The sequence below is a fragment of the Odocoileus virginianus genome, chromosome 19 (genome assembly GCF_023699985.2).
Source record: "Odocoileus virginianus isolate 20LAN1187 ecotype Illinois chromosome 19, Ovbor_1.2, whole genome shotgun sequence".
NCBI classification, from domain to species: Eukaryota; Metazoa; Chordata; class Mammalia; order Artiodactyla; family Cervidae; genus Odocoileus; species Odocoileus virginianus.
The window spans coordinates 56,783,636-56,797,494 of record NC_069692.1 but is presented as its reverse complement, the minus strand read 5'-3'; positions in this window follow the sequence as shown (position 1 = coordinate 56,797,494).

Sequence of the window (13,859 nt, the reverse complement as noted above, 5' to 3'; positions counted from 1 at the left end):
CGGTCTCTTGTGGAGGTCGCTGCTCTGTCCCCTGGAATCTGGTGCGAAGGTTTTGTTTGTGCCCTCTGAACGTCTTTGGCGGGTATGAAGTTTGATTTTAAATGTGCTTGTGCCCCTCCTACTGTCTTGTTGCAGCTTCTCCTTTGCCCTTGGAGGTGGGGTATCTTATTTTGTTGGGTTTCAGCATTCTCCTGCTGATGGTTGGTATCAGCTGGTTGTGATTTGGTGTTCTCACAGGAGATGAGTGCACGTCCTTCTACTCCACCGTGGTCTTTTAGGAATGATTCAAAAAAGGTATAAATTTTTTTTGTTTCTTTCTGTTCTGGGATCTATCCAACTCTATCTCATGGGTATTTTGTGAAGAAAATATGAATTTATGTTGTAATCTCTCTCTCTCTTTCTTCCTCTTTCCCTCATTCTCTCTCATGGTTCATTTTATAAAAGGTCTTCACTGGTAAAAGAAAGATTATCATAAATTCCTTTCCAGCATGGATGTCTTTTCCATTTCTTTAGTTTTTAGCCTTATAAAATGGAACTAAACTTTGCTTCCAAATGAGGAGCCTCAGAAAATATCAAACCTCAAATGTAGAGCTAACATGGAAAAAATAGCCACAGTCTAAATAAATTAAATGAGATACTCATGAAGATGTTCCCCAGGACAGTATGTGACACTGGTCAGCTATTCATTTTTATTTAGAGAAAAGAAAGGGCATAAGTAAAGCACAATTAACTGAGCCTGAAATCAGTTAATGATGGCATAAGAGCTATAGAATGGAACCAGATACAAAGAGAAGTAGACTCATTTGACCCATCAATTTGACCCTTAGAAATATAGCCAATAAAAATGAAAACATATGCCTGCACAAAACTCATAAGGAATGTTCATAGAATACTCATGTTAACCAAAAGATAAAAAATAACCCAAATATCCATTAACTGACAGAAAACAATTTATATGAAATTTGCAGAATAGGGAAATCTATAGAAAGAATAGATTAGGGATTGCCTAGTGCTGAGTTGGGGAGTGGAGGGACTTGAGGGTAATAACAGTACAGGTTTTATTTGTAGGGTAATTTTTATGTTCTAGAATTGATTGCAGTGATAGTTACACAGTTCTATGAATATACTAAATATTATTGATATTTAAGTGGGCAAATTTTATATGTAAATTGTATCTTAATAAAACTGTTAGCATATATAATGAGTTTGAGTAAATTCTGGGAGTTGGTGATGGACAGGGAGGCCTGGCAGGCTACAGTCCATGGGTTTGCATAGATATGACTGAGTGACAAACTGAACTGATATACAATGAAAAGCAAATATAAAAAAATGAAAATGAGCATATATGTATAAATTTAAAGAAGTAGGAAGCAAACAATAAAAGAAAGTGGGCTGGGAAAGAAGGATGAGCTAGAGGATATTGATGGGTGAGAAAATAAAATGTTGCATTAATATTACTGAATGAATACATCAAATCATACATCCTTCAATGAAAAAAATTTCAGGATCTTGACATTACACTTTGTATCCACTCCAAAATTATTTCTGTGTTCATTGCAAGATTAGGCAGTTTCCAGTTCCCCGCACCATAAGATCATTTGGAGCAGGACCTAATATAACAGAGTCAGTGAGCATGATGCTTATGAAGCTCTGGAGTTCTCATATAATTTCCTGTAAAGATAATGTGCCTATTTGGAGTCATTTTCAGGCTAGGAGAGTTGGTATAAGCTTTTAAAATGCTGTTTTAACACCAACTAAAAAGAAACAAAACTTTTTCTTAAAATATTTATGCCAAGAAAGTGTTGTTTCATGCATTCCCTTGACCTTAGACATGTTTTACTCAACTGTTTTCATAGTGAGTTCAACTGTTGTCAGAAGGTGGAAACATGGCCCGCAGTGTTGATGATTGCTCTTTTCTAAAGTCAAGAACTATTTACAAAACTGATGTGGAGGGTAGAATTTATTCCTCACAACTATAAGGAATAGTAAATAATGACTCTCTAGAATGATACACATTTATGAACACTGAAACATTTTTATGAGCATTGCTACATTGTTGAATTTGCAGTAAGAAATTGATTTTTTTTTCAAGTTCTCACCTGTTTCAGGTTCTCCTTTTCCTCAGACATTTATGTTCTAATTTTGGGTTATGAATAAACAAGAAATTTAGAGGATTTCTTGCTTTTTATACTTCTGTACTTATGAAAGTGAAAGCGAAGTCGCTCAGTCATGTCTGACTCTTTTTGACCCATGTACTGTAGCCTACCAGGCTCCTCCATTCATGGGATTTTACAGGCAAGAGTACTGGACTGGGTTGCCATTTCCTTCTCCAGGCGATCTTCCCCACCCAGGGATCAAACTCGGGTCTCCCTCATTGCAGGCAGAAACTTTACCATCTTAACCACCAGGAAATTTTTACTTATACAAGCTTGCTGTTACACTACACTTTGCATCTGCCATTAATAAGAAAGTCACATCTGGAACTGTCCCAAATCTGCTTATATAGAGTTTCAGTGTCCTGAGAGATACAGACCAAAGATTACTAACTGGCAAGATGTTTATTACCTATCCCTTGAACCACACGGTATATTTAGCTTATAATTCTGATGGTCAGACACAAGCTTTGGCACACAACTATAAGAAAGAATGTGAAGTTTGCCACTCATATTGACTCTCTGTACAAGGGATGACCTCAATCCCAAGCCAAGTTTAGGCCTTCATTTTGTGCAGTTTCATCCCTATAGCATATCTTATATGTTTATATTAGCCCAGATAGTGTTCTTTATTTATCTGACTCCTTTCCTCCTTCTATGAAAGTGATTGTTCAGACATTTTCCAGTCTCTAAGTCCTGTGACCCACATTGGCGTGAGATGACTGCATTTCTGAATCAATAGTTAAAACTATAGTCATAAACATTAACACTTGACTTTCCACATTATCTCTTCCTGCACATACTTCTTCATCCTTCTCTCCTTTTACCCTATTGAAGGATTTTTTGCAGGAAAATAATCATATTGTGTTTTAGAATTATCACTCTGGATCTGTTATTGATTCAACACAAAAGCCTACTGAACCTAGGCTGTGCTGAAGGAAATTGCAGCATATTTTGTAAGGTGTCCAACATAGGGTCAAGTAAGGAAAATGGACAGCTCATGCTCAAAAGACTGAACTCCTTGACAGCTTTCAGGGGATGGATTTAAAGGCAAGGTAAGCTTCTATTGCCATTTTCTTAATTGTTCTGGGTTTGCTTTTGCAGGTCTTTTTTCTTCTCTTCCTCTTTTGTTCTCTCTCCTGTGGTTTGAGTTGTGTTTGAGTTGCTTTTGTGTGTGTGTGTATATGTGTATCTATTGTAGTTTTGGATTTGCTATTCCCATAAAATTTTAATATAGCAAACAAAAATAAACTGCAATAAGGAAAAACAACAATAGAAATTTGCAAATCAGTAGCTACCTTAAATGCAAATAGATTAAATGCTCTAACCAAAAGACATAGACTGGCTGAATGGATACAGAGACAATATCTATATGTTTATATACAGAGATTCTAGAAGAGACTGATTTCAAACTTAGGGACACGTACAGACTAAAAGTGAAGGAACGGAAAAAGGTATTCCATGAAAATGGAAATCAAATGAAAGGCTAACAGCAATATTCATATCAGGCAAAATAAACTTTAAAATATAAATATTATTATAAGAGAAAAAGAAAGACACTATATTATGATTAAGGAATTAATCCAAGAAGAAGACGTAACAATTATAAATACATATGAACCCAACATAGGAGAAAATCAATCTATAAAGCAAATAATAACAGCCATAATGGCAGAAATCAAGAGTAATCCAATAGTGGTAGGGGACATTAACACTCCACTATCATCAATGGACAGTTCGTCCAGACAGAAAATTAATAAAGAGACAGACCTTAAATGACAGATTAGATCAGATGGGGATAAAATGATATTTATAGAGCATTCCATCAAAAGGGATTAGAAATAAACTAGAAATTAAAGAATCACTGAAGAAATCAAAGAGGAAATCAAAACATACCTAGAGACAAATGAAAATAAAGTACAATGATTCAAAACCTATGGGAGTTAGCAAAAGCAGTCTAAGAGGGAAACACTGGGAACAACAGACTGGTTCCAAATAGGAAAAGGAGTACATCAAGGCTGTATATTGTCACCCTGCTTATTTAACTTATATGCAGAGTACACCATGAGAAATGCTGGGCTGGATGAAGCACAAGTTGGAATCAAGATTGCCAGGAGAAATATAAATAACCTCAGATATGCAGATGACACCACCCTTATGGCAGAAAGTGAAGAGGAACTAAAAAGCCTCTTGATGAAAGTGAAAGAGGAGAGTGAAAAAGTTGGCTTAAAGCTCAATATTCAGAAAACTAAGATCATGGCATCTGGTCCCATCACTTCATGGCAAATAGATGGGGAAGCAGTGGAAACAGTGGCTGACTTTATTTTCTTGGGGGCTCCAAAATCACTGCAGATAGTGACTGCAGTCACGAAATTAAAAGATGCTTACTCCTTGGAAGGAAAGTTATGACCACACTAGACAGTGTATTAAAAACCAGAGACATTATTTTGCCATCAAAGGTCCGTCTAGTCAAGGCTATGTTTTTTTTCAGTAGTCTTGTATGGATGTGAGAGTTGGACTATAAAGAAAGCCAAGCACTGAAGAATTGATGCTTTTGAACTGTGGTGTTGGAGAAGACTCTTGAGAGTCCCTTGGACTGCAAGGAGATCCAACCAGTCCATCCTAAAGGAGATCAGTCTTGAGTGTTTATTGGAAGGACTGATGTTGAAGCTGAAACTCCAATATTTTGGCCACCTGATGCGAAGATCTGACTCATTTGGAAAGACCCTTATGTTAGGAAAGATTGAAGGCAGGAAGAGTAGGGGACGACAGAGGTGAAATTGTTATATAGGATCACCAACTCAATGTACATGAGTTTGCGTAAACTCTGGGAGTTGGTGATGGACAGGGAGGCCTGGTGTGCTGCAGTTCATGGGTTTACAAAGAGTTGGACACGACTGAGGGACTGACCTGAACTGAGTGTGTACATTGTCAGTCCCAACTCCTTAACTATCTCTCCCGTCACCCTTCTGCACTGGTAACCAAAAGTTCATTCTCTAAGTCTGAACTCATTCATTTTCATCTTTTTTTTTTTTTTTTTAGATTTTTGCTAATAAGGTATATCATACAGTATTTCTCTTTCTCTGTCTGATGTACTTCACTCGGTAAGACAGTCTCTAGGACCATCCATGTTGCTGCAAATTAGCTATTATCTCATTCTTTGTGATGGCTGAGTAATATCCCATTGTGTCTATGACCACATCAATTTTACTCTTCTGTTGATGGGCATTTAGGTTGCTTCCTTGTCTTTTCTATTATAAATATCACTGAGATGAACACTGTAGTGCAGATATGCTTTCAGACTATGTTTTCCTCTGAGTACAAGTCCAGGAGTGAAATTGCAGTATTATATGGTAGCTCTATTTTTAGTTTCTTAAGGAACCTCCATATGGTTCTCCATAGTGGCTGCACCGATTTACATTCTTACCAACAGTGTAGGAGGGTTCCCTTCTCTCCACATCCTCTCCAGCATTTATTCTTTGTGTATGTTTTTATGATAGCCATTCTGACTGATGTTAGGTGATATCTCCTTGTAGTTTTGATTTGCACTTCTCTAATTATCAGTGTTAAACATCTTTTCATGTGCCTCTTGGCCGTCTTCATGTCTTCTTTTGAGAATTGTCTATTTAGGTCTTCTGCCCACTAAATTGATTTGGTTGTTTGATTTGATAATATTGAGCTGCATGAGTTGTTTGTAAATTTGGGGGATTAATCATTTGCAAATATGCACTCCCATTCTGTGGATTGTCTTCATTTTGATTATGGTTTTCCTTGTTGTGAAACATTTTTTAGTTTAATTAGTTCATGTTTGTTTATTTTTATTTTTATTTCCATTACTCTGGGACATGGATTGAAAAAGATACTGCTGTAATTTATGCCAGAGAGTGTTCTGCTGTTTTCCTCTAAGAGTTTTATAGTGTCTCTCACATGTAGGTCTTTAATCCATTTTGAGTTTACTTTTGTGTAAGGTGGTAGAGAATTTTCTACTTTTGTTTTCACATGTAGCTGTCCAGTTTTCTCAGAGCCATTTATTGAAGAGACTGTCTTTCCTCCATTGTATAGTCTTGACTCCTTTGTCATAGAGTAATTGACATAGGTGTGTGGGTTTATTTCTGGGCTTTCTGTCCTGTTCCATTGATCTATATTTCTATTTTCGTGCTGGTATCATACTGTTTAGGGCTTCCTTGGTGGCTCAGATATAAAGAAACTTCCTGCAATGTGGGAGACCCAGATTCAATCCCTGGGTCAAGAAGATCCCCTTGAGGAGGGCATGATAACCCACTCCAGTATTCTTGCTTGGAGAACCCCATGGACAGAGGAGCCTGGCAGGCTACAGTCCATGGGGTCACAAAGAGTTGGACATGATTGAAGTGATTTCACACACACACACACACACACACACACACACACACACACACACACACACCATACTGTTTTGAGGACTGTAGCTTTGTAGTATAGTCTGAAGTAAGGGAGCATGATTCCTCCAGCTCCATCCTTCTTTCTCAAGGTTTCTTTGGCTATTTGGAGCCTTTTGTGTCTCCATGCAAATTTTAAGTTTTTCTTCTAATTCTGTGAAAAATACCATTGTTAACTTGAGACGGATTGCATTGAATCTACCAAGGGTAGTAAAGTCATTTTGACAATACTGACTGTGCCTATCCAAGAACATATTTCTTTTCATTTGTTTGTGTCATCTTTGATTTCTTTCATCAGCATCTTATAGTTTTCAGAGTACAGGTCTTTTGCTTCCGTAGGTAGATTTATTCCTAGGCATTTTATTATTTTTGATGAGAAGTAGATTATTTTCTTAATTTCTTTTTCCAATCTTTTGTTGTTGTTGTTGTTAGAGTATAGAAATGATAACATATTTCTGTTTATTAATTTGAAAACTACAACTTTGCCAAATTAATTTATGAGTTCTAGTAGTTTTCTGGTAGTGTCTTTAGGATTTTCATGTCATATGCAAACAGTGATACTTAACTTCTTCTTTTCCAATTGGGATTCCTTTTATTTTATTTTCTTCTCTGATTGCCATAGCTTGGAATTCCAAAATCATATTGAATAAAAGTGGCAAGAGAGGACATCCTTGTCTTGTTCCTGATCTTAGAGGAAACGCTTTTAGCTTTTCACTGTTGAATATGATGTTATCTGGTCAAGTTGAGATCCATTCCCTCTTTGTCCACTTTCTGGAGAGTTTTTATCATAAATGGGTGTTGAATTTTGTCAAAAGCTTTTTCTGCATGTATTGAGATGATGACAGGGTTTTTATCTTTTAATTGGCTGATGTGGTGTATCATACTGTTTGATTTGGATATTGAAAAATCTTTGCATCTCTGAGATAAACCCTACTTGATCACAGAGCATGATCCTTTTAATTTGTTGGGTTGAGGTTGCTAGTTGTTTGTTGAGAATGTTTGGGTCTATGTTCATCAGTGATATTGGCCTTCAATTTTTTTTCTTGGTATTTTTTGTCTGATTTTGGTATCTGGAAGATGGTGGCCTCATAGAATAAGCATGGGAGTGTTCCTTCCTTTACAAAATTTTGGAAGAGTTTGAGAAGAATAACTGTTAACTCATCTCTAAATGTTTGATAGAATTCACCAGTGAAGCCATATGGTTCTGGACTTTTGTGTAGGGGGAGGTTTTTTTTATCATAGTTTTATTTTTTATTTGTGATTGGTCTGTTCATATTTTCTGTTTCTTCCTGGTTCATTCTTAGGGGATTGTGCCTTTCTATGAATTTGTCCATTTCTTCCAGGTTGTTCATTTTATTGGCAAACAATTGGCAAACAATCTGTTATGATACTTTGTATTTCTATGGTGTCCATTGTAATTTTTTTTTTCATTTCTAATTTTATTGATTTAAGTCCTCTTCTATTTTTTTCTTGAAGAGTCAGGCTAAAGGCTTATTAATTTTTGTTATCTTTTAAAAGCACCAGCTTTTAGTTTCCCGGATCTTTGCTATTGCTTTCTTCATCTCCATGTTATTTATTTCTGCTGTGATCTTTATGATTTATTTCCTTCTACTAGCTTTAGATTTTGTCTGTTCTTTTTCTAGTTGCTTTAGTTGAAAGTTTAGGCTGTTTGTTTGTTTGTTTTGTTTTTAGATTTATCTTGCTTCCTAAGATACCATTGCATTGCCAGAAATTTCCCTCTTTGGGTCAATTCAGTTCAGTCACACAGTTGTGTCTGACTTTTTGTGACCCCATGGACCACAGCACACCAGGCCTCCCAGTCCATCACAAACTCCCGGAGCTTACACAAACTCATGTCCATCGAGTCGGTGATGTCATCCAACCATCTCATCCTCTGCCATCCTCTTCTCCTCCTGTCTTCAATCCTTCCCAGCATCAGGGTCTTTTCAAATGAGTCAGATATTCACATCAGGTGGCCACAGTATTGCAGTTTCAGCTTCAGTATCAGTCCTTCCAATGAACACCCAGGACTGATCTCCTTTAGGATGGACTGGTTGGATCTCCTTGCAGTCCAAGGGACTCTCAAGAGTCTTCTACAACACCACAGTTCAAAAGCATCAATTCTTCAGTGCTTAGCTATCTTTATAGTCCAACTCTCACATCCATACAAGACTACTGAAAAAAACATAGCCTTGACTAGACGGACCTTTGATGGCAAAATAATGTCTCTGGTTTTTAATACACTGTCTAGTGTGGTCATAACTTTCCTTCCAAGGAATAAGTATCTTTAAATTTCGTGACTGCAGTCACTATCTGCAGTGATTTTGGAGCCCCCAAGAAAATTAAGTCAGCCACTGTTTCCACTGCTTCCCCATCTATTTGCCATGAAGTGATGGGACCAGATGCCATGATCTTAGTTTTCTGAACATTAAGCTTTAAGCCAACTTTTTCACTCTCCTCTTTCACTTTCATCAAGAGGCTTTTTAGTTCCTCCTCACTTTCTGCCATAAGGGTGGTGTCATCTGCATATCTGAGGTTATGGATATTTCTCCTGGCAATCTTGATTCCAGCTTGTGCTTCATCCAGCCCAGCATTTCTCATGGTGTACTCTGCATATAAGTTAAATAAGCAGGGTGACAATATACAGCCTTGATGTACTCTTTTTCCTATTTGGAACCAGTCTGTTGTTCCATGTCCAGTTCTAACTGTTGCTTCCTGACCTGCATACAGGTTTCTCAAGAGGCAGGTCAGGTGGTCTGGTATTCCCTTCTCTTGAAAAATATTCCAGTTTATTGTGATCCACACAGTCAAAGGTTTTGGCATAGTCAATAAAGCAGAAATAGATGTTTTTATGGAACTCTCTTGCTTTTTCAATGATCTAGTGAATATTGGCAATTTGATCTCTGGTTCCTTTGCCTTTTCTAAAGCCAGCTTGAATATATGGAAGTTCACGGTTCATGTATTGCTGAAGCCTGGCTTGGATAATTTTGAACACTACTTTACTAGCGTGTAAGATGAGTGCAATTGTGTAATAGTTTAATCCTTCTTTGGCATTGCCTTTCTTTGGGATTGGAATGACCTTTTCCAGTCCTGTGGCCACAGCTGAGTTTTCCAAATCTGCTGGCATATTGAGTGCAGCACTTTCACAGCATCATCGTTTAGAATTTGAAATGGCTCAACTGAAATTCCATCACCTTCACTAACTCTGTTCATAGTGATACTTCCTAAGGCCCACTTGACTTCACATTCCAGGATATCTGGCTCTAGGTGATTTATCACACCATCGTGATTATCTGTGTCATGAAGATCTTTTTTGTATAGTTCTTCTGTATATTCTTGCCACCTCTTAACATCTTCTGTTTCTGTTAGGTCTATACCATTTCTGTCCTTTATTGAGCCCATCTTTGTATGAAATGTCCCCTTGGTATCTCTAATTTTCTTTTCTTTTTTTTTTTTTTTTAAATTTTTATTTGTTGGAGGCTAATTACTTTACAACATTGCAGTGGTTTTTGTCATACATTGAAATGAATTAGCCATGGATTTACATGTATTCCCCATCTAATTTTCTTGAAGAGATCTCTAGTTTTTCCTATTCTATTGTTTTCCTCTATTTCTTTGCATTGATCACCGAGGAAGGCTTTCTTGTCTCTCCTTGCTATTCTTTGGAGCTCTGCATTCTAATGGGCATATCTTTCCTTTTCTCCTCTGCTTTTCACTTCTCTTCTTTCACAGCTATTTGTAAGGTCTCCTCAAACAGCCATTTTGCTTTTTTGCATTTCTTTTTCTTGGGGATGGTCTCAATGCCTATCTCCTGTACAATGTCATGAACCTCCATCCGTAGTTCATCAGGCACTCTGTCTATCAGATCTAGTCCCTTAAATCTATTACTCACTTCCACTGTATAATCATAAGGGATTTGATTTAGGTCATGGCTGAATGGTCTTGTGTTTTCCCCCACTTTCTGCAATTTATGTCTGAATTTGGCAATAAGGAGTTCAGGATCTGAGCCACAGTTCACTTCCAGTCATGTTTTTGCTGACTGTATAGATCTTCTCCATCTTTGGCTGCAAAGACTATAATCAGTCTGATTTTAGTATTGACCATCTGGTGATGTCCATGTGTAGTCTTCTCTTCTGTTTTCGGAAGAAGGTATTTGCTATGACCAGTGCGTTCTCTTGGCAAATCTCTATTAGCCTTTGCCCTGCTTCATTCTGTACTCCTAAGGCCAAATTTGCCTGCTACTCCAGATGTTTCTTGACTTCCTACTTTGCATTCCAGTCCTTTATAATGAAAAGGATATCTTTTTTTGCGAATTAGTTCTAAGAGGTCTTGTAGGTCTTCATAGAACCATTCAACTTCGACATCTTCAGCATAACTTGTTGGGGCATAGACTTGGATTACCGTGATACTGAATGGTTTGCATTGGAAATGAACAGAGTTCACTCGGTTGTTTTTGAGATTGCATCCAAGTACTGCATTTCGGACTCTTTTGTTGACCATGATGGCTACTGCATTTATTCTAAGGGATTCCTGCCCACAGTAGTAGATGTAATTGTGATCTGAGTTAAATTCACCCATTCTAGTCCATCTTAGTTTGCTGATTCCTAGACTGACAATGTTCACTCTTGCCATCACCTGTTTGACCACTTCCAATTTGCCTTGATTCATGGGCCTAACATTATGCAATGTTGCTCTTTACAGCATCGGACCTTGCTTCTATCACCAGTCACATCCACAGCTGGGTGTTGTTTTCATTTTGGCTCCATCCCTTCATTCTTTCTGGAGTTATTTCTCCACTGATCTCCAGTAGTGAATTGGGCACCTACCGACCTGGGGAGTACATCTTTCAGTGTTCTATCTTTCTGCCTTTTCATACTGTTCATGCGGTTCTCAAGGTAAGAATACTGAAGTTGTTTGCAAATCCTTTCTCCAGTGGGCCACATTCTGTCAGACCTTTCCACCATGAGAGCTGCACGATAGCACAGGAGTGGCAGCTGCTTGACTGCACAGGAGCTACCCCACAGCCAAGGCAAGGAGTGGCGGCTGCACTTTGCTGGAGCAACCGTGAAGAGGTACCCCACGTCCCACGTAAAAGAAACCTAAGTAAGATGGTAGGCACTGAGAGAGGGCATCAGAGGCAGACAAGCTGAAACCACAATTACAGACAGCAGGCCAATTTGATCACCCAGACCACAGCTTGTCTAATTCAATGAAACTAAGCCATGCCATATGGGGCCACCCAATGTACACACTACTATGTTTGAAATGGATAACCAACAAGGACCTACTGTATAGCCCAGGAAACTCTGCTCAAATTGGGGAAAGGATTTGAGAAAAAAAAAGAATAATAATAAAAAGACATCAAAGTTATAAAATGGGGAAAAACAATGCCAGGTAACATAGGTTAAGTACCAACTGAATATTGTGAATGATGAGAAATTTCCTCATTAAAGAAGAATGATTCTTTGGCCCATTTTTTGATTGGGTCATTTATTTTTCTGGAATTGGGCTGCAGGAGTTTGTATATTTTTTAGATTAATCCTTTGTCTATTGCTTCACTTGGTATTATTTTCTCCCATTCTGAAGGCTGTCTTTTCACTTTGCTTATAGTTTCCTTTGTTGTGCAAAAGCTTTTAAGTTTCATTAGGCCCCATTTGTTTATTCTTGCTTTTATTTCAAATATTCTGGGAGGTGGGTCATAGAGGATCCTGCTGTGATTTATGTCAGAGAGTCTTTTGCCTATGTTCTCCTCTAGGAGTTTTATAGCTTCTGGTCTTACATTTAGATCTTTAATCCATTTTGAGTTTATTTTTGTGTATGGTGTTAGAAAGTGTTCTAGTTTCATTCTTTTACAAGTGGTTGATCAGTTTTCCCAGCAACACTTGTTAAAGAGATTGCCTTTTCTCCACTGTATATCCTTGCCTCCTTTGTCGAAGATAAGGTGTCCATAGGTACATGGATTTATCTCTGGGCTTTCTATTTTGTTCCATTGATCTATATTTCTGTCTTTGTGACAGTACCATACTGTCTTGATGACTGTGGCTTTGTAGTAGAGCCTGAAGTCAGGCAGGTTGATTCCTCCAGTTCCATTCTTCTTTCTCAAGATTATTTTGGCTATTCGAGGTTTTTTGTATTTCCATAGAAATTGTGAAATTATTTGTTCTAGTTCTGTGAAAAATACCATAGGTAGCTTGATAGGGATTGCATTGAATCTATAGATTGCTTTGGGTAGTATAGTCATTTTAACAATATTGATTCTTCCAATCCATGAACACGGTATATTTCTCCATCTTTGTGTTTCCTCTTTGATTTCTTTCATCAGTGTTTTATAGTTTTCTATGTATAGGTCTTTTGTTTCTTTAGGTAGATATACTCCTAAGTAAACAGACATTTCTTCAAAGAAGACATACAGATGGATAACAAACACATGAAAAGATGCTCAACATCACTCATTATCAGAGAAATGCAAATCAAAACCACAATGAAGTACCATTACACTCCAGCCAGGATGGCTGGTATCCAAAAGCCTACAAGCAATAAATGCTGGAGAGGGTGTGGAGAAAAGGGAACCCTCTTACATTGTTGGTGGGAATGCAAACTAGTACAGCCACTATGGAGAACAGTGTGCAGATTTCTTAAAAAACTGGAAATAGAACTGCCATATGACCCAGCAACCCCACTTCTGGGCATACACACCGAGGAAACCAGATCTAAAAGAGCACGTGCACCCCAATGTTCATCACAGCACTGTTTATAATAGCCTAAATGCCCATCAGTAGACGAATGGATAAGGAAGCTGTGGTACATATACACCATGGAATATGACTCAGTCATTAAAAAAAATTCAGTTGAATCAGTTCTAATGAGGTGGATGAAACTGGAGCCCATTATACAGAGTGAAGTAAGCCAGAAAGATAAAGACCAATACAGTATACTAATGCATATATATGGAATTTAGAAAGATGGTAACAATAACCCTATATACAAAAGAGAAAAAGAGACACCCATGTACAGAACAGACTTTTGGACTCCGTGGGAGAAGGCGAGCATGGGAAGTTTTGAGAGAAAAGCATCGAAAGATGTATATTATCAAGGGTGAAACAGATCACCAGCCCAGGTTGAATGCATGAGACAAGTGCTCGGGGCTGGTGCACACTGGTAAGACCCAGAGGGATAGGATTGAGAGGGTGGGAAGGGGAATCAGGATGGGGAACACATGTAAATCCATGGCTGATTCATGTCAATGTATGGCAAAAACCACTACAATATTGTAAAGTAATTAGCCTCC